At 43.7% G+C, this 21,945-nt stretch overlaps 1 protein-coding gene and 2 long non-coding RNA genes across 32 annotated transcripts in view; 2 read left to right on the forward strand and 1 right to left on the reverse strand.

Annotated features, from left to right (window-relative positions):
• The window catches only part of NRXN3 (neurexin 3), a 1,209,742-nt gene that overhangs the window by 1,109,460 nt on the left and 78,337 nt on the right, over positions 1-21,945 (reverse strand). The gene's annotated exons all lie outside the window — the stretch shown is intronic.
• On the forward strand, positions 5,309-8,914 carry LOC310707218. Of its 3 annotated transcripts, none has more exons than XR_014526391.1 (4): positions 5,309-5,370; positions 5,524-5,623; positions 5,764-5,891; positions 8,366-8,914. It is a non-coding gene; the product is annotated as an uncharacterized lncRNA (long non-coding RNA). The 3 variants fall into 3 exon arrangements; XR_014526392.1 differs by adding an exon at positions 6,921-7,212 and having other exon boundaries at positions 5,323-5,623; XR_014526393.1 differs by having other exon boundaries at positions 5,323-5,623.
• Positions 10,798-14,083, forward strand: LOC310707178. The gene is made up of 3 exons (XR_014526377.1): positions 10,798-10,919; positions 13,195-13,364; positions 13,939-14,083. It is a non-coding gene; the product is annotated as an uncharacterized lncRNA (long non-coding RNA).

Raw genomic sequence — 21,945 nt, forward strand, 5'->3', positions numbered from 1 at the left:
TTACTATATAAAAGTCCTCAAGTTTGACTCACATCAATTTCCTTAATAAGGTCACATCCCAAACACACACACACACATATTCACACACCATCATGTCACAGAGCTAATTTATGAGTCCTTCCTATGCTGCGTGATTTAAAAATGTGATGTCTCCATCAAAGCAATTATTAGATGCCTATGAGAAAATGTCCCCATGTTCCCATGCAAAGTGCTAATGCTTACTGGATTAAAAGTGGATGGGGGAAAGAGGGAGGAACTTTTTAAAATGTAAACTCACTTGCAGGCTTTTAAATGTTTAATTCAAACTTAAGTCATTAACCTACCGTAATTGGTTTGCTGTGGCTCATGAAGCTATGTGCTTTCATTCAGTTGTGTGGGATAAGAGAACATATTTTTGGAGGGGCAGCTGCTACCTCTTGCTATTGCATGGAGTCATGCATGCTTTCTTCCTCCCACAGAACCTACTTTCCATAAAGCTGTCCACCAGGCAGAGCTCAGGAGTCAGCCTTCCTCCATGAGGCTATAGAGAATCAGAGCTTGCTAAATGGCACCAGCCATTAAATCAGTATTAGCAGTAGTAAAAGTTATGTTGGGGGAGGTATATGGCAGGCTAGCTGATGAACTACCATATGGTCAGGTAGTTGTTGCCTCATTTGCCTAAAGCTGTGGGCCACCTCCTTACTCAACCCCAGAGCCGGTTACATAAGCAATGACAAATTTATCTGGGTAATGTAGTTTTAAAAGCATGCCTTTTTGTTTCTGTGTTGAATGAAAAGCCAGATTTTTCCCACTGTTGGCAACAGATGACTCTGCACATGTGTGGTTCTCTGGATTATTGCCATTTTATAACAGGTCCACATAGCAGATGAAATAGCTGGCATAGAACTGTCCACATATTTACAGCAACATACATTATATATATGTTCAGTTCCTCGACAGATATCAAGGCAGCGTATACTCTCCAAATATATATATTTGGAGAGTATACGCTGCCTTGATATCTGTCGAGGAACTGAACTGAGAAGCCGAAAGGATTATATATGTTATTACATGGTAAGTCGCTTTGGGATGCCTCGTGGGAAGCAATTCGTGAATGAAATAAATAGTATTACATTAATATAAGAAAACTATGCTGCAAAAATAACAATACAGCGTAGGGCCTGACTGTTTCACAAACATTGTATGCTTAATAGCCAGGCTTTTTAAAAAAAGAAGACAATTCATGCGCACCCCAGACGTAAGTGAGCACTCTATGTGAGAGGTGGTACCACGCATGGATAGTTCATTTGGAACAGGAACTGACGAATTTCATGTATAAATTCATTTAAAAATTATTCCTCCACCATCACTACTCTCACCTTGGGCCCACACGCTTCCTCCTCCTCACATTGCACGAGTAGCACTGGCTCAGAACTTCAGTGGAAACAAAACAAACTGCAGGAGAAGGAGCCTCTGCAGCCCTCGTGTGTGACCATATGTGTGTGTTTGTGTTGTGGGAGGGGAAGAGGAAGGGGAGGGGGCTGGCAAGCAACTGTTGGGGCAAAAAAAGGAGCAGTGGGTGAAGGTGCGCAAAGGGCATGTCAGCAGGATGTGAGGGGAAAGGGCTGAGCGCCGAGGGAGGGAGGAGCTGAGTGAGAGGGGGCCCGAGTGGTATGTCAATGTGGGAAAGGGGTGGTAACTGAGGTGGGTGGATGAATCTGCGAAGGGGACACAGAGATGTTGGCGGGGGAGTGATTTTAAGTGTGTTGAGAGGCTGGGTCATGTCCCGATTCGCTTCACTGGGATGTTGGGAGTGTATGCAGATATGGTGTGTGTGTCCCCCCCCACACACACACACTGGGGGGAAAAACTCTGGGAAAGGTTGATTTAGAGCACAGTATAGCAGCAAAGGAAGGTTGTTTAAACTCTCCATGACTATTGCCCCCCTCCAAATACACGCAAGTGCTTCCACCACCCACTAAGTGTTTAATATAAATGTTGAGTAATGTGTTGTGGTTTTGCAACTGAAATACCTTCAAGTAACTTACCGTATTTTTTCCTCTATAAGACTCACTTTTTCCCTCCTAGAAAGTAAGGGGAAATGTGTGTGTGTCTTATGGAGTGAATGCAGGCTGCGCAGCTATCCCAGAAGCCAGAACAGCAAGAAGGATTGCTGCTTTCGCTGTGCAGCGATCCCTCTTGCTGTTCTGGCTTCTGGGATTCAGAATATTTTTTTTCTTGCTTTCCTCCTCCAAAAATTAGGTGCGTCTTATGATCTGGTGCGTCTTATAGAGTGAAAAATATGGTAACTAACTTTAAAAGAAAAGGGGAAAGCCAAGGAAAGTGTTCAGCACCCACTTTTCCCTCTACCCACTTCCCCACTCTGAACTTTCCCCTTCTGAAAATGCTTCTCTTTAAAAACAGTGGTGTGGAACAGGGGTCAGCAAACTTTTTCAGCAGGGGGCCGGTCCACTGTCTCTCAGACCTTGGGGGGGGGCCAGACTATATTTTGGGAGGGGGAAAAATGAATGATTTCCTATGCCTCACGAATAACCCAAAGATGCTCTTAAATAAAAGCACACATTCTACTCATGTAAAAACACCAGGCAGGCCCCACAAACAACCCAGAGATGCATTTTAAATAAAAGGACACATTCTACTAATGTAAAAACACGGGGATTCCTGGGCTGTCCGCAGGCTGGATTTAGAAGGCGATTGGGCTGAATCCAGCCCCCAGGCCTTAGTTTGCCTACCCATGGTGTGGAGGCTTCCGTGAACATGCTTCTGTATACATAACCCCTTACCTCCAAAGCCTGCTCATGCTCCAGCTAGCTTCTGCTACTTGCCCTTTCCTTTCGCCCACTGTGCAGAAAAAGGAAGTAAAAAGTCCTGTATGAAACTAGGAATGTACTGCAGACCCCACATCCCTTCTAAAATACCAAGGATCACACAGGCCTTTCTTCCTGGGAGAGGTTATCCCTTTCTCTACTTCAGAGCACTTCAGAAACAGCAATGGGAGTCTCTTGACAAAAGGCAATGGGCTGGATTTCCTTTGTCCTAGGCACAAGGACCCATTCACAGTGGCTTTGTAGAGTGCTGAGCTGCAAGCCAGGGTTGTTTGCTTTTGCTCTTTGATGCTAATAGCTCTGCTCAAATAGGGATCAGCAGGGCGACTGCCTTTTGTCAGGTGTGGCGGTAGCCACCTGGGTAGGCCCCAAAAAGGAATGGGGGAAAGATCAAGAGAGATGAGAAGGAACAGATGATAGCATAGCTCAGATCATTGTCATGGCTGTAGCACAAAATGTCTGGGGCATTTTATTTTGAATATTTCATGTGAGGTTTTGTCGCTGATGAAAGGTGCTGTGCTGACAATCCGGGAGAGAGGGGAGGGCAGAGAGGCCTTTGTTGAACTCCTACAGACTAGACAGCATCTGGGACAGGGGAAGCCTATGTTAGATGCCAACCCTCTGGACACTGAGCAACACAGGAGAGCCCCACTTCTAAAGGAGGGGCAGGCAGCCCGCTTTCACGGTATAAGTCAGCTCCATTCTCCCTGGCATTCTCTGGACACCTGTCTACCGGTAACCAGACAGAAAATCCCCTACTCCAGGTTTCTGAACAGCCGTCAGATGGGAACCACCCAGGATGAAAGGGAGCTGTTGACCTAGTAGTGAAAGGCTTCCTCTCCAATTACTAGGCCACTTGATCTCTTTAGCTACACCTACCTAGGTGGGTCTTGGATTACTTTCACCCTTTGTAGGTTTTGATGGGAAACGTCTCAAATAATAGACGTAAGGGGGGAAGGGAGAGAAGAAAGGTTGTGAAACAAAGGGAAAGTTTTTCTATTCAGAAGGCACACCCAGACATCCTGTTGTGAATTCGGCAACCTTCCTGTGGCAAACATTCAGCAGAAGTTCCCATCCTTGCTCTTCTTCTCTCACCTCACTGCAACTCGGCCAGGGCACTACCCAGTCTGACTACATGAAATGAATTTTTGCACCTCAAACCAATGTAGGCTGGTGTATTAGGGCAAATGGGGCACTGCTCCATCAACCTCAGCCTGTCTTAAGCCGGCCTTCACATGCCCTGCCTCCTCACCTACAACCAGTACGGGATTAGCACTGTCTGTCAGCTTCCTCCTCCTTGGTCTCAGTGTTGCCCTTGAAGAACTCGGCAAGGAGGGTGATGGGAACAAATGTCATTGGCTCTATCTACTGTTGCCCTTCTTGCCTTCTGTCCTACCAGTCTCAATGGGCACAAATCACACTGTCTGGAACTTTTTTTTATTTTTTTGCTTTGTTCTACACATGTGAGGGCTAAACTGCTTGGTACATGGGAGATCCCAGTGTTATGTTCTTCTAAAACATAGGGGGGCAACCAGCAGTCCAATTCCACATGAGTGGCGCTGGGGAAAGAAAACGAGAGAAATGGGAAGGGGGGAAGTCACTGAATCACTATTAACCACAATTGGGAAAACATACAGGCACAATATGGGCATGAGTCTGGTTTTCTCTGTACAGCCAATAGCCCCGTATACAAATTAGGGAAGGTGGGTGAGAAATGTCCCGTGGCTATTTTTAGAAGATGAAGATTTATTTGGGGAATCTGTGACTGCAACTCCCACAGGGCATCCAGTTAGGCCCTAAAGCAATGTAAAATCTTCATCACCTGGAATGTACGCTAGACGCCCTCTTGCAATTGGTAGCGTACATTTGCAACATTTATGTCAGCTGCACAAATTGAGAGACCGAAGTGGTGACTTGAAATTGAAAGCCAGGCTCTCTAAGGGCCAGACTAGGTGGTGGGAGACTCGTAAGATCTCCATTTTTTTTAATACTGTATATAACTCAAGGGCCAGCAGAGCAGCACTAACAGCATGGGTCAATGAGGTATTTTTTACCCTTTGGCCCATGCCATGTTCCCCAATCTGAACTGTGTTCAAAGCTGCTATTTTTGAATCATCATCACACAGGCTCCTTTCCCCACCACCATGAGGCAATCAGGAGCTTCAAGGGAGCATTTTTTTACACTTAAAATGGTGCAGCGAACTTTGAAGAACTCTCAGCTGATCCAGACTACCACCACCCTCCAAAAACCAGATCTGATCACAGCTCCCCCAGTAGCCCTATTCAGGTGTCACTGTTGTCAAAAGGAATTGCAAGCAAAATACCTTTGCTCTGCCTCTGTCATTTTGAAGCTTCTTCCAGCTGTTGTTGCAGTCAACCGTCCAGTAATGGGGAGCCTCCTATACTCACGGAAGCTTCCCAAACACATCTTGGTGCTCTAATGTTCTAAAATGTGTGGGTGGAGCCACCACGCATAGTGACATCATCAGCATGAAACAAACCTAATGGTGAAAGCTTTTGTTTGCCACATAAGGAAAACATATAGGTAGCTGGAACTTGTATGTTTTCCCCACAGGGAAAAATAGGAGTTTGGCATGCCATTATTATTTGGGAAACCAGTATGGGGGCATTTCCAGCAGGACAACGATTCTGATCCAGTTCCATCTCCCCTAATATTTCTTTCTTTCTTTCTTTAAAGCATACATTACAAATCTTAATCAGAGATCTCCTGCCTCATATCTAGTTGTACCCTTAGTTCCACTCTGACTCTGCATATTCACAGTTCTGGAGGGTAAAAGGTATGGAAGGGGTAATAACACCCCACGCTATTGCATCTAAACTGTGGCTGAGGACAAACTGACTCGTTTATAAAAACAAAACCTAGCTTTTCACGACCCTGAATTTTTCATGCTCATCCTCAACTTGCTGTTGATTCGAGGTGCTGCCATCCACAAGGGTGGGTGTGGTTACTTGATAGACATTTGAAAACCCTCCCCTTGATTAAGGGACACACCATAGATGAATGAAGAAGAAAGTCGTGACAGCGATCACAGCATCATTATGCAGGTATGGATGCAAACACACCCCAGTGCCAGTTGTGGAACTGTCTTCTCACAAAGGTGCATCTGACACCTTCAATATACAGCTTTCGGTGAAAGCTGAAGTTGCACCTCTTCACTTTGGACACCTGAGGTGTATATTTTTAGGACTCGCCTTATATTTGTAATTTTAAGTTGTTTTAGATTATTTTATTTGTTGTAACTCACTTTGGAAGGCAGGAAATAGATTGTAATAATGCCCAGGGAGGTACAGCTGGTGCCTTCATTATACACCTTTTGGTGCCAGGCAATTTTTTATTATTATTATTATTTATTGAATTTATACACCACCCTATACTCAGTGGTCTCAGGGCAGTTCACAAAATATAATCAAGATATAAAACCACAAAATACCTAATAATAATAATTATTGTCATTATTATTATTATTATTTATTTATTTATTTATTTATACCCCGCCCATCTAGCTGGACATCCCCAGCCACTCTGGACAGCTTCCAACAAAATATTAAAATACAGTAAAAATAAAAACAGCAACCCAGGCCTTTGGCTGATTAACATCCTATATAACCTTTTAAATGTATTTGGGTGAAGGGGTGGGGTGATTGTTTTGTTTTGTTTTTGCTTTTATTATACATTTTGTATTTTTATATTGTATTCTAATGTTGTTAACTGCCCTGAGATCCTTGGATGAAGGGTGGTATACAAATTTAACAAGTAAAATAAATAAATGATCTGTTCTCAAATGGACGCACCGTGAGTTAATGCAGAATCCATATTCAATTTCATTTTCAGAATGAAACTAGTCTCTTAGGAAGCTTTTCAGGCATGCACAAAAATGCAATAGATCTGGATTGTGTGTGTGGACTACAAGTACCATAGAACTGTAGAGCTGAAAGGGACCCTGAGGATCATCTAGTCCAACCCTCTGCAGTGCAGGAATATGCAGCTGTCCCATATGGGGATGAAACTTGCAACCTTGGTGTTATCAGCACCATGCTCTAACCAACTGAGCTATCTGTCTCCATTGATTCTAGAATAAAACGTCAAGTGTACACTGCCTGTAGCCGGCATAAGACCACAACTAGATGTTTCAATTGGCAGGTTGTATTGTGTAGTGTGCTGCTTATCCTTCACTCTCTCCACTCCATCCTGGAGGAGTGCTAATGTATGGGCAGGTTGCGCTCCTGCTAACAGTGGTATGCTGCTGGAACAAAGGCCAGGATTGGGAACACACGGCAAGCCATGAAGTGACTCTTAGCTGAGCTCCCGCGGTAGAGACCGCTGTGCAATTCTGCCATGCTCTGCATAACACTGAACACTCTGGAGGTAAATAGTCATACAAAGAGCAGAGCTGGGAGAGGGTGAGTTTGAGAAGCGCAGAAGTGATGATTAAGCAAAGGAAGATCTGGTAAAGTCCGTGAATTGGCTAGAGCTCTAACCTATTTGCTGTACCCAGCCTTCAAATTAATAAAACAAATCCCTTGGTAAGTCTGCCAGAGTTATTAAAGGATGCTAATACTCCCCTAGAGTAATCTGGAGAAGCACAGCTGGAGCTGGAGAGGAAGTGCCGTAGCTTGGGGAGGGAGGTGGCATGGAGCGAAGACCCTTCAATCCCACCAGATGACTGTCAGGGCTGTCTACTCCCGTCCAGCCTCACCCAGAGGGGATGTGAGGCTAAGTGTGGAAGGAGGGGGAACGGGGGATTGCAAGGCTGAAATCTCTCCTCCCTCCCTCTGCTGCCAACCTAGTTTTGCATGAGAGAGGATTTTTCATTCTGCTGTTCTCTAAATTATGCCGCCTAGGCATTTTCATAAGAACCAAGAGTGGGAAGTCCCACTTCTCAGAATCCTTGCTAAGGAAAGCTCCAGCGCTGAGGGGCCTGCAGAGAGGGGTGACAGAAGCCACACTGGTGCCTTGGAGAACGATGGTTTCTACCCATTCCTGATACATATACCCCAGGAAGAGATGCAACCATTTGAATGCTGGGTGGTGGCAGGGGAAGGGGAGAAACCTTCTAAAGCAGCTTTCCCCAACTTGATACCCTCTAGGTGTCAACAGACAACAATTCCCATCATCCCTAGGCAACATGGCCAATAGTTACCGGGTTTGGGGGAACTGCTCTAGAGGGAAGACATTGCACAGCATTGCATGAATGCACGCATGCAAATACTGACTTTTAGCTCAAGACTTTACACAGCATCATTTTATTATCCCAGTACTCTTGATAGTCTACCCAGAAGTAGCATCATCATCTAATCTAATTCATTTTATTAGTAGCACATAATGCCCTTAATTTCTGAACAACGTGAGCTGGATGGAGGCAGAAGCCCAAAGAAAGAAGGGAGGAAGCTATCACTGCCTATCTCTGCTCCCAAATGCCCCCACACACATTATAGCCATTTATTTAGAAGAACTCAAAACTAGGCAGTTTGTTTCCTGAGGGATTCAGCCAGGACCATTTGGTAATTTATCTTTACAGAAAAGAAGACTCATCAAAAGGTGCCCTAAAGGGTAATGAGCACCAACGCTGCAACTCAAACTGAGATGTAGGAAGAATGCTGTTTTGCCACACATCTACTCCCCACAATTTTAGAAAAACTGAATTTCTATCTACTCCGGCACCTCCAGTCACAGATGAACACAATGTAAGAGTTCAGAACATTTGAAGAAGACTTTAGTGACAGGTGAGCTCTGGGCAATGTGGTCTCAGAGATCAAAGCTGGGATCTCAATACTCATTCTACTGAGGTCCTCTGAGCACTCATGCCTCTAAGCTTTAGGCCAATGAATATCACTCACTAATAATCACAGCTTACCCATCTTTTCTTGCCTCTTCCTACAAAGAATATACCATGGAAAAGGTTCCTTCTCCCTGCCTGTCACTTTCCATAAAATTTAGATTCGTACAATAAAATTGTGTAATTTGATTAGGAAATACATGGCGACTTCTGTAGAGCTGCCTGGAAGACCTACAACTGGGCAGAAAGCCTGGACAGAAATGTATTCAATAAATAAAGAAGTTAAATTAAGACAGAGAAGAAATGGTTAACTAGGAAAGCACCAAGTGTATTTTTTGCAGAAGAAAACAGCCAATTTATACAAACTGCACAAATCATAACTTACATAACACATGTGTGGTTTTACTTGGGTATCTTTACCAATTACAAAATGCATTGGAAAAGTGAGTACCATAAGTATTTGCAGGGGCCAGGCCCTGAGCACAGTGAGGAGTTGCAGAACCAGGGCCTTGCTGTGTTTGTCTTGGGGGAGTTGGGTGCGGCCTGGCAGGTATGGCCAGATCAGCACCTGGAGGCAAACCCAAGAGGGGCATATAGGGCCAGCCTTTCCCCCTGGTTCTTTGCCACAGCAACATGGTTTATACCCCGTTGCTGCCAGTCCCTTTTCCTGCTTTGGTTCTCCTGTCCTTGCTCCAGTTCCTTCTCCTGTTCCTGTGTTCCAGCCTCATTGAGTTTCCGTCCTCCATTTAACTGCCACCATTGTTACCATCCACACCTTGGTCCCAGTGTTTCAGGTCTGGACTGCTGCCACCTATGTCCCAGACCGTGACAATGTGACCCGTAAGTCCAATTTATGGCAGTGCTGCTAGAGGATGTAGCTGCTCCCTCACCATGAATCATGTGAGGAAGGTAAACACTGTGATTACTTACTTTCTGCCAACAGCAGCTCATTGACCATTTCTAGTAATGTGTGGAACAAACCTTATTCCCTGATCTTCCATTTTCAAGGTGGATCTGCCCAAACCAAACAGGTCCTATCAAACTTAATCTAGTTTGTTCAGTATACTAAGTCAGTTCCTCTGCACATGCTCTGATCTTTATATGAGGTCCTGCTCCAAAACCCTCAACCTCAGGGGGGAAAGTTGGTGTCAGCTAGGGCTAGGACTTTTCTATTGTAGCAGTTTCCCTGGGGAATGACTTATTGAGTGAGGTGACATCCATCAGTCCCCATCCCTATACTGGTTTTGGTGGTTGGAGAAAGCCAACAACATACAGAGGGTCACTGGTAAGACACTACTCTCTCCATACAGGGAGTATAATGTAAAGATGGCCATAAATGTTCAGCAGTGACAGCAAGAGCCTCAATTTATATAATCTGCCACATGGGGACCCAACATGGGACCCCATTACATGAAACATGGGGGCTAGAATACTTTTCTATGCATGGAATACATGCTCAAATCTTCACAGCACTTTGCTGGTGAAAGCTCCACTAAATTGTGCTGATGGAGTGCTTAGAGGCAGGCTGTGAATTATTAAAACAGAGGTCCGTATGCTCTGCAGTCGTGTGCCCCCTGAGTCAAGCAAAAAATGGATTAAGACTCCTTAAGTGTAACTAAGCTATAGCAAAAGATAGACTGTTCAGTTGGCAACACTCACTTCCTCATCTGGGAATTTGGGGTAAGCCAATCAATGAAAATAGGAGTGAACAGAGCCAGTCGTATGCCCCCTCAGAGCTCCTGAGGGATCCTAAAAAGGGCTCCAAACACACACACACACACACACACACACACCAGCCTGGTTAAAGCTGGATGTTGTTCCATTGACTCAAAGGCACAAATCAACAGCAACACAGGCAACACACGTGTGTGTGTGTGTGTGTGTGTGTGTGTGTGTGTGTGTTACAATGATTGGGCAGAGGCAGTGGGAGCAGAATCCTGCTTCCCTTGGTCCAATCAAGGATTTCACTAGATGAGGAAGATCAAGCAGGATTTTGTACATCCTTTGCATAACTGTGAGCATTGTTGTTGCCATGCCATCATTATTGGCAGCCATTTCATCACCCAGCAGCATCTAGGTGGCCACTGCTTAGATCAGAATACTGTTGAACTCACCTATCAAGGCCATTTTACATTCTTGTAATGGTTCTTTGAGGGCCATCTGATCTCCTGCAGCCCTGTTACATGAAAACTGGCATTGGGCAAAGCAAGGCTGCTGCCTTAAGCAGATTCTGGAAGCTGTGGGGAGCAGCCCTTCTGAGCCCTGCAGTTGTTTCCCTCTGCTGGAAGACAGAGAGGTATAGTATATGCCATACAGACAGAGCTATATGTGCTTCTAAATCACCCTCAGGTATGATGGAAGAAGCCTCAGGCAGCAAAATGTCTTGGGCCAGCCCTGAATGCAGTAAGCCATCTGAATGGCATGCTTTCACTCCTTTAAGGAACTGGTAAATCAGATCCAGGGAACTGGGAAAATGTATGCTTTCTTTGTATGTTATGTTTTGTTTTCTAAGCCCCTCCCCCCCTTCTAACCCCCTGCCTCAGAGAGAGATATTTTCACCTCCCATGGCTGGCACGCGAAAGCCGGCCTTGCCAGTCACAACCAAGAGGCTTTTTCCGCGGCCAGCTGGGATTGTTCTGACAGTTTTGCCTTCTCGTCACATCATCCTGTCATCACCCTCCTCCTCTTCCTTAGATCAGCCTCCCATTTTTCGGCATTAGGGGTCAGGGTCAAGACGTAATGAGGAACATCACAATGGAAGGACACTTTTTACCTCAGCGGCAGAGAGGGATCTGGAAGTTATGCTGTGATCCAACGGCCAGCACTGGAGGCAGCAAAACACAGTAATGGGGGGGGGGCGACGACTCCAGATGCTGATACAAGATCTGTCCACTCAGTTTAAAAACTATGGGAATGTTAATGGTCATACATAAATATGACACACACTCTTTCTCTTTTTCTACAGTATGATCATCCTTTCTAGACAAATGCAATTCTATCAGTCAAAACTGCAGGATGCTAATTAGGGCATTTGAAACAATGCTACGTATGATTTGTGCAATTCTGTCCACTGGCAAGAACTTTCTGCTGATGGATTAGAATTTGCATTTTTGCTCATTCTTAAGAGCTATAAAGGGAGGGCACAACTTGGTGCGACACTTGTGCTCAGTGGCTCTTTCTTCCAATTCATGTTTTTTAAAAATTGAAAAGCAGCCTTGGAGGCCCAAATCAAGATTGGAGGAAGAGCAAGCAAGCACTGATTGCTTCTTTCTTGCAAAAATGGTACAGGGCTGCCATGCCACGCGCAAGCTGCTTCCATACCAGCAGAAGAAAATATATGGGGGCCCTGTATCTTTTTCCCTTGTGGGGAGAAAACAAAACAGAGAGCACAATTTTGAGCTGGAAAACAATGGAACAGGAACAGGGTTGCCAACTTGAATAAAATACTGTTGGGGAAGTAAGCCCCCCTCTGCGTAATTGATCACAAGACACACACATGCACCATTTGAATGGCAATGTCCATGAACTTGGGGTGGGGCCCTCAAATATTTTATTGGGAGGGTTGAATGGACCTTGGCTGCTAGGAGTTGGCTCCTATGAAGAGGAAAGTGTTCAACAGCCACTAGCTCTTTCTTCCTCATAATTGGCAGTGTGCCAAGAGCTCCTATTGTTTAAACATGCACAAATTCACCCTCATAGAACATTTAATTTGGCCCCAGCACTGAAGAATCAGAAGTTCATGGGGTTAGCTGGGGCATCTCCAGTCCTATATGGGAAACTCAAACGATAATCTAGCTACGCTAATCATGGAAAGAAAGAACCTGTTAGATCAGATCAATGGCCCATCCAATCCATCATCCTGGTCTCTGGGGCCAACCAGTTGCCTGTGGGAAACCTGCAACCAGGATTCGAGAACAAGAGCAATCACCCCTGTGGTGGCAGTAATGCTTCTGCTGGAAACCTATATATTTTTAATCCATATAACTCTGGGGGCAAAGAGGGGGATTATTTTTAAATATGCTTCTTAAGAGAAACAGTTCAGTTCACATCATTGTCAATACAGTCCAGATCGTAAAAGGATGGTCTTAGACCTAGGAAACTTGAATTCCAGTCACAGTTCTGGCATGGCTTCAACAGCTGGCCTTGGTAAGATCAGTACTTCCCACTATAGGTATAAACCAGCAGTGGTCAACATAGTGTCCTCCAGATGTTGTTGGACTTCAACTTCCATCAGCTCCAGCCACCATGGCCAATTTTGTCTGGGATGGTGGGAGGTGAAGTCCAAAAATGTCTGTCTCACAGACCAGATGAACAAAGAAATGTAAAGCATTTTCTATTATGGGAGAGCATACTACAGCACTTTGGGGGAAAATTACAAGAAGCTTCTTATACATCCTTAATATGGAGTGAAATTAAACTAGACTTGAACCAAAACTACGTATTCTTTTGCCAATGTTTTCCCTGGCCCTGACAAACACTTCCTATTCTTAGCTCCTTTTCCCCCAGCTGCTCTTAGTCATCCACACTGCCCATATTTCACTATATGCTCAACTGCCCTCTCTGGCCCTCAGTGATGTCATCATGCAGCTAAATCTGACTGGCTGCATAACATTATGATGTCAACCTCTTCACCATGGAACCCCTGACTGTATGAGATTACCTACGTGACTTGCTCCAGGGATGGAAGAAGCAATAGCATCAGTAAGAGAAAGCAAAGATGCCAAACAAGCTTTTTAAAAAGGTAAGACATTGCAAAACATTTCCCCCTCCCCTGGAGAAATTTCTACACCACCAAAATTTTATTTTCAGGTAGAACCCAGCACAACTGGACAATATTTGGGCAGAGCTCTACAGAAATCTTCATGCCCATAATCATTAAATTCCTGTTTGGATTTATTTCGTTCCCATCACAGTGCCTAACATTAGTTCAACAGCTAGCAGGCATCTCTTACTAGGAAATGTACAGAAAAGCAGAGGGGAGGCATTCAGCTTTAGAAATGAAGGGAAGTGGGCGAGATGGGAAGCAGGCCATTGTTAACACCAACTCCTGGAATAAAATGAGAGACTAGGCAGCTCCATCCCATCCTGAGGGAATGCACAGTAAAACATCTGACTTCATGGAAATATTTCAATTTGCTATTTTTGGAGCAAATATGAATTTGTCAGAATTACTGAAGCAAGGGGTTTTTCCCAGCTCTCTCCTGAAATGGGGGTGGGCACAGCTGAGTAGATTGAGGGGAAATGTTTCCCTGTGACAAGAACCATAATTTACATCTTAAGTTGTCAATTTAACCATCTTCTTTATTTGTTCCCAGTTTTCATTCTCTTCATCCAAGTCCTTCAGCAGAACAGCCAGTTCTCTCTGGGGTGGCAAAGTACAGAGAAAATATGGAATAGCAAAATAAATATAATAGTGGGGAGGGAGCACATTTCCTTCCTTTCACTCCTACATGTCACAAATGGCTCAAAATTATTCATCAACTCTCGCCAATGTCAAAACTATTGTTGAGGGGGAGCAACACAAGTCAGGAGCTAGTTAAATATTCACACAGGGAGGTAATATTTAGTATACCATCCTCTCCACGATGGAACACAAAATGTCATTTGATTTTAATTATATCTTAAATCAATTTCCATTTGTCTGCTTTGTTTTCTGCTGGTGCATGTTGTTAAATCTTTTTTTATATATTTCAAAGCACATCAGAATTAACAAGCCTGAAGATCAGGGCTGCCACCAGCAAAGACTAGGGAATAATCCTATGCCCACCTGTGTGACAGGGAGAAATTCACCTGAAACAACATATTCCACTCTTCCAAAAGTGTAAAAGGAGAAGCACAGGAAGCTGGATCTCTCACAAACTCTGATACAACAACTATTGTTAAATGTAAAAGGCCCTTTAACAATTGTAGCAACCTCAGCAACCTGGCAAGATTTTAAGAAGGGGCTCATTACCCGTGAATTCCCAGGTAAACCCAGGAGTATTTTACCCCAAATCTGTTTAATAGGAAGAAGATTATAAACATACAATCAAGTGCACAGTGATATATATGGACTTCTCATGATATGGCCTCAGCTAAGCTGTTAAAAACTTGGAGAGCAAGATAACAAGTTTGTTGACCAGCATTAGCACAACAGAAGCAAGTTACAGGTCCGTGTGACATCTGCCATTAATCTAGCCCTAGAGACCAAAAGGATAGTTCTCAACCATTTTAAGCAGCAGACTCTGGAGATATAGCTGCACATTTGCAAAGCTGAGTTAACTCAAAATATAGTGGGGTTTCAGGATCATAAACTTCCCACTCCTGTCACCATGCATTCTATATAATGCAACACCTGGATAGCTCAGCTGGTTAGAGTGTGGTGCTGATAATGCCAAGGTTGCAGGTTTGATCCCCGTATGAGATAGCTGCATATTGCTGCATTGCAGGGGGTTGGACTGGATAATCCTTAGGGTCCCTTCCATCTCTGATTCTATATAAAGTATATGCATGCATGTATTCTTATCTTATATTCTTATGTTTGATTCTTAGTTCTAAAAAATGGGAAGCAAATATCATATATGCACATGTAGCCATTACTTTAAATTAAGGTTGAGCAATAGCACATTTTTCATGGTCATTTCCTGCAAATGCCAGGGAGGCACTGTCTGCAACTTTGGGAAAGTTGAATACATGGGGAAGTTGGATACATTTCTTACTTCATTTGTTTAAAGAGGACCTTGCCATACTAGATATGGCGTACCAGAATTTTGTTGGGGGAAGAAAATATATGTAGATCACCCATATAGAGTAATTACATGGACTTGGCTGGATCCCTAGATTCAAAGCACAGAGCTAAACACACTCTCCAGTAAGAGAGCTCCAGCAGGGCTTAAAAGTTCAGCGACAGTGAAGCCTTAGGAATACAGGCTGCTAGACCCTTTTAATATCCTGTTTAGTCTGCTAACAGCGCTTCCCCATTTCTACCCCTCTCACAATGTATAGACCACACCGTTAGTAAATTTAAATGCTTTACTTACAACTATCAAAGGTCAGATTCATGTGTTATCTCATGCAGCAGCAAGAACACAGGTACAAAATTATTGAGCTAAACGTATTTCTGTGCATGTGGTCTGGAGCTGAAGCAGTACCAAGCCCAGACATGTTTCCTGGTCATCAGGACATGATGAAAGAGAGTGAACAAAGAAGCTGGGCATGTTTAGCCTGGAGAAGAGGAGGTTAAGGGGTGATATGATAGCCATGTTCAAATATATAAAAGGATGTCACATAGAGGAGGGAGAAAGGTTGTTTTCTGCTGCTCCAGAGAAGCGGGCACGGAGCAATGGATCCAAACTACAAGAAAGAAGATTCCACCTAAACATTAGGAAGAACTTCCTGACAGTAAGAGCTGTTCGACAGTGGAATTTGCTGCCAAGGAGTGTGGTGGAGTCTCCTACTTTGGAGGTCTTTAAGCAGAGGCTTGACAACCATATGTCAGGAGTGCTCTGATGGTGTTTCCTGCTTGGCAGGGGGTTGGACTCGATGGCCCTCGTGGTCTCTTCCAACTCTATGATTCTATGATTCTATGACTTCACTTCCTCATTCACCAAAGATGAGGGGGCGTGACCTAACTGAGTCTAGCAATAAAATTTTGTGGTTTTAACCCATTCGTGCATTAACTAGCCCTAAGCTTGCTAGTTATATTTGGCTGCAATTTCCCACAAAGGTTGCATCAGTCTTCCTTTTAACTATTACAAAAATCTGGTCACTGCGAGCTGCCATATTTCCTTTTTTAAAACCAAGAATTTGCCTAGAAACAATACTGCTATTGGGCCATTATCGGTTCAGAACAGTGTCTGTAACTATTAAAAGGAAGACTAATGATAACCTCTGCTGCCTTGTATTTATTACAGTAAGCACCCACCCTCCCTTTGCAAAAAGAAAGAAAGAAAGAAAGAAAGAAAGAAAGAAAGAAAGAAAGAAAGAAAGAAAGAAACCCAACCCTTGAAGATCTCTCTCTCACACACACAAATCTTCAAGCCTGGCATTCCAAAAATGCAAAACAAAAACAAATCAGGGCTGAAAGCTTCAGGTCAACATTACTTCAACTACATCTAAAATAGGGGGAGGCAAGCAAATGCTTTCCCCCTGTGCAATGAGTTTAGTTTTCTCAACAGCTTTTGAGCTGACTGGCATTCAAACAAAGAACAGGCACTTTAATATGACTGTTTAAAGAAAACAGTGTGTGTGACTGTGACCTCACAATAACCATATAGCTCCTGGCCGGTCACTCTATGTTCCCATGGGCCATTTAGAGTAACGACTTCATTTCCTATAAGCCTCCATTATACATGTGACTAGGTTTAACAATGGTGGCAAGCAGAAATCTCAGGTACACATCTCTCCTCAGCAGGGTCTGGTTACTAAGCTATTACAGAAAATGAGGGTGCAATCTTGGGTGCAATGACAGGGAGAGACCTCTCAAAGGCTTGTTATATACAGTCCATATCGCCCATCCATTTATTTGCCCAGAGTCCAAGATTAGCAAGATGTGGAAAGAATTGCTACTTTGGAAAAAAAATCAAGCCATTCTCGAACAGCAGAAAATAACACTTTTCAGGTGTAGGTACATGCAAATAATCATACTTCACTTTCATTGCAAGCTGCTTTGAATTTGAACCAAGGATCACCAAGGCTTAGCTTTTAGAAACTTCTCTGGACACCAAGGTTCTTTTCTAGGCAACCCTGAAGGCAGTGTGGGGCAAATGAGTGCATTGCGGGGGGGGGGGGGAGTATTTTACTTTACGGGAAATTGTCCTTTTAATTTGTGACATGACAGTGACAGCCTCTGCTTAATACAAATGACAGCTGGTTTTAAGAACAAGATCCATTTAAGAATAAGACCCTCTGAAAATGTCATTGAACAAGTTGGGGTGAGTGCTCATATGGAATAGCCCCCCAAAGTCTGCTCACTCAAGACATTTCCCCAACCAAAGGTGAATTTTTCATGATCATAACTGCCCTATAATTGCTTAAAGGTAAAGGGACCCCTGACCATTAGGTCCAGTTGCGGACGACTCTGGGGTTGCGGCGCTCATCTTGCTCTGTTGGCTGAGGGAGCCGGCGTACAGCTTCCAGGTCATGTGGCCAGCATGACTAAGCCACTTCTGGCGAACCAGAGCAGCGCATGGAAGCACCATTTACCTTCCCGCTGGAGCGGTACCTATTTATCTATTTGCACTTTGACGTGCTTTCAAACTGCTAGGTTGGCAGGAGCTGGGACAGAGCAATGGGAGCTCACCCCATCACAGGGATTCGAACCGCCAACCTTCTGATCAGCAAGCCCTAGGTTTAGAAAACCAGTCCCCATGATAATCTTGTGGATAAGCTGGTAAAATGTGGACTGAACGAGGTAACTATTAGGTATATTTGTAGCTGGTTGATGGACCAAACTCAAAGAGTGCTCACAAATGCTTCTTTGTCATCCTGGAGGGGTGTGTGACAAGTGGGGTGCCTTCACCTACCTGGTGCTTTTCAAATTAGAATATAAAAGCCCTGCTGAGCGAGATCAAAGACCCATCTAGCCCAGAATCTTGTTCTCACAGTGGCTAACCAGATGCTATGGCAGCACACGAGTGCAACAGCATTTTCTTAACTTACATGTAATTCAGCTGTGTATCTCCTCTGATACTGGAGGCAGGACACAGCCACCATAGCTAGCAGCCATTGATATCTTCAGCGAATTTGTTGAACCCTCTTTAAAAGCCTCTTTTAAAGTTGGTGGCCATCACTACATCTTCCCCACCCAAAAAATGTTTTGGGCTTAAGTTGTGCTGCCTGGGAAGGATGTGATTTGTAGTTCAAAATCTCTAGAGGGCACTAGAGGTTGGTGAGAGCATGTACCATCTGTATCTGTGTACCAACTGCATCTTGCTCACTTTGTAAGATTTGAGAAGACAGCCATATATCAATATAATCTTTTTTGTTTAGGTTTATTGATCAGTTTTTCCTTTTTTAAAAAAAAATGGAATGGAGTGACTAAGCTAGGCCTGGCTTGTGCTATTTGTTGGTTTGAATAAGTGAAGCAAAACAAAAGCTGCCTGTGTTGACCTGATCATTCATCAAACCCTCGGTTCCTGAATTTTTAATTTAGCCTGGAAGGAAGCATAGCCTCTCTCAGTAAATGGATAAGGAGGGCAGGAGAGCAGAGAAATTGGCATAGATAGCCAAGAAATGCAATCAGTGTGCCAACGCCACACCTTAACCCTCTTTGAATTTCTTCATCTTCATAGCCTTTAGCCCAGCCTCCCCCATTAGCCTGGTGCCTTCCAGATATTTTGGATTACAACTCCCATCACTCCTGACTATTGACTATTCTGGCTGAGGCTGTTATGAGTTGGGAGCCCAAAAAGTCTGGAGGGCATCAAGTTGGAGAGGGTTGCTTTAGAATGTGTGTTTTCAAGTCCAGATCCATTCAGTTTTAGGGAGACAGACAGAATTTCACAAACACAAGTATTAACAAAGGGGGCAGGGACAGAAAGGGAATAAATCTAGCTTAAAGTAAGATTTGTATTTCAAAACTGACTGAAATCAAAAGAGCAAAGAAAGGTGCTCACATAATCCTCAAAATGAAGGAGAACAAACCTGGTTTAGGAGGGGAAAGATGTCTCATCTGATTCAATAGGCATAAATAACAGTACAAAGTAGAATAATGGACTAAAATAGACTAAGGAAATGTTTGAAATTATGTTGCCAAGAAGAAAGTAGAGGGGAGGCAGAATATAGGAACTTGTGCAATTGCCAAAAAGTAACTGAGGGAATTTTAAGTGTTGAAAGCACTGAACAATAACCTGAAAACTATGATCAATATTTCAAAAGAAGAAGCAAAGAAACATAAGCATGCGTTTCTTGAGAAATTGAGTACAGGCACTACAGGAGTCAAACACAACTACTCAGTTTCTGTAAGTAGGACTGCAATTCTGATCACATACACACACACACCCCAGGCAAAACTTCCCTGCCATGCCAATGGCAATGGCTCCAACAGCTCCTTTGATAGAGGTGGCCCATCTGACCTTCCCATCCTCAAGATCATGTAAGTTGAACTACAACAGGTGTAGTCAATTGAGCATCATCAAGATATTAATGGACTCCAACTCCTATCAGCCACAACCAAAGAACAAAGGTCGTTGACATGGTTCTACTGTAGCAAATGCTAATCAATTCTCATGAGGACTTTTTTTTGAAAAGTTACTGCACAAAGTGCTTTTCTTGTGCTGGTTTACAGTTGTCTTAAACAGGTCTTCACTGGGGCTGTTGATAATAATTTATTTATACACTGCTCTTCTGTGTTTGTACTCCAAGTGCCTACAGCAAGATGCACATAAAAAAATAAAGCAGGAAACACAACAGGTTGTATTAGGATCTTTTAAACAATCAAATCACATGGTAAGCGGAGCCAGTTCAAATGCTCCACAGAACATCTCCATTTGCTATTCCTTAAAAACAATATTAAAACCTCTACTCCCTCCATCTCAGCATATTTCCCTTCCCATTCATAGCCCAATCTGATGCCTCAGGCAGTTCCCAAACATGAAGCACTTCTAAGAATGGAGTGGATGTGTCTGCAATGAAGGATTGTGGGAGGACAGTGCAATTCCACTCTAGCCCATGTTGCTGTCACCAGACAGCAGCAGAACTCTAAAAACCCTACTGGTTTCCTCCAGCAGGGTTATCAGTCATGACCAAAGGGATGGCCAACACCAAAAGGCAAGAGCGGAAAGGGAGACGGTGGACTGACTCAGAAGAAAGATCATCAGTAATATCACAGGACGCATAGTCACCTTTTCCCTGGACAATGTGCTGTTGGAACAGAGGTGAAGTGTAGGTCTTCTCTAGGATGCTTTAGGAATTGTTCATCCTCAGTCTCTTCTATGAGATACTTACAGTGCTATAAATTGTGAGGTTCCCGCTGCTCACCAGAATCCCTGATGAAATATCATTTTTTTAAACTACCTTCCCAGGAGTTTAGAAACTGCATTTTCTGCCAGCCAAGACACTGAGATCCACAGTGTAAGTGGGAAGCAAGATGAATGCCATGAATCTGGAGAATGCATTTCCTTCTCTGCATCACACCTCCGGTTTCTCAGCCTAGGGTGAGTTTCCCAACACAAAGAATCACAAGGGTGAGATGCATACCAACCCTTTGAGTCATCTTCACCAGTGACATAAGAAAGGCGATCTCTTGCCCACAAAGCAAGCATGCCATGGAACAGTTCATCTGAAGTCCACAATCATTTACTAGTATGATGGATGATAGTGCCTAACATTGCTCATATAACAGAGAAACCTGTCCAGAGTTCAAGATAGAATATGCTCTGAACTTTGCAAATAGACTAGGATGCTAAAACATCCTCCAAATCTATCTCACATGTAAGACCCAGCAAAGTAACTTCTAAGGAACATGCTGGTTCTACTGGCCATGTAGTCTCTCCCTTCTTAATGTGGGGTTTCCCCCCTCATCTCCTTCCATTGCCGCACACTATGCACCTAAGACAAAATGCATGCTATTTTGTTTTAAGAGAGGGTGCTATATCCTCATAAATTATCAGCCGTAAATTAGAACAACTTTCAGGACCAGACTGAAAGGCTGCAGATCTCCTTCCTCTCTGATATTTACTATTATTATTAATGACAACAAACTGTGCTTATGCTGCACTGTGCAGCCTGGAAGCACTTTGCAGCCATTAATTAGTTTGTCTTGTTTCTCTGGTGACCATCTGGATCACCATCAAATTAAGACATGATTGGAAAACAGCCTCAAAATGTGCAAAATAAATTTGCTCTAGGAAGAATGAATGGAAGTATAAAAGGGGTTTAATTGGAGCTGGTTCATACAAGTGTTCTATGGCCTTCCTCCACCCAACATCCGTGATGATGTTTTGCCACCCCAGGTGGAAAATTATTGGGCTGATGCAGTCAGAGCTCCCCATTTCTCATTTGCTCAGCTCCCCATTTCTCATTTGCAGCCATCTGCTAAACTGGGAGCTGGGACCATTTAGACAATAATGTCACCATCTCATTTAAAACAGCAACAACAACAAGGAAGTGGTTGTTTGAATCGTCCCTAAGTGATGCACACAAAAAACAGCACCATGGATCAAAATAATTTATATTGCTCTGAAGGGCCTATGTCACCCTGCTTCCATTTACTGTACAGTCCTGGGTTACTAGGAACATTCTTAAGTGCCATTTTCCACAGGAGAATTAAGTCCAAGCTGTTCAAATCACAACCAGAAGGGGAAGACATTGGTCTGCCCTCAACCTCTAACAACAGGGCAAGA

This window comes from Podarcis liolepis (assembly GCF_965112155.1).
Source record: "Podarcis liolepis genome assembly, chromosome: 1".
In the NCBI taxonomy this organism is placed as follows: domain Eukaryota; kingdom Metazoa; phylum Chordata; class Lepidosauria; order Squamata; family Lacertidae; genus Podarcis; species Podarcis liolepis.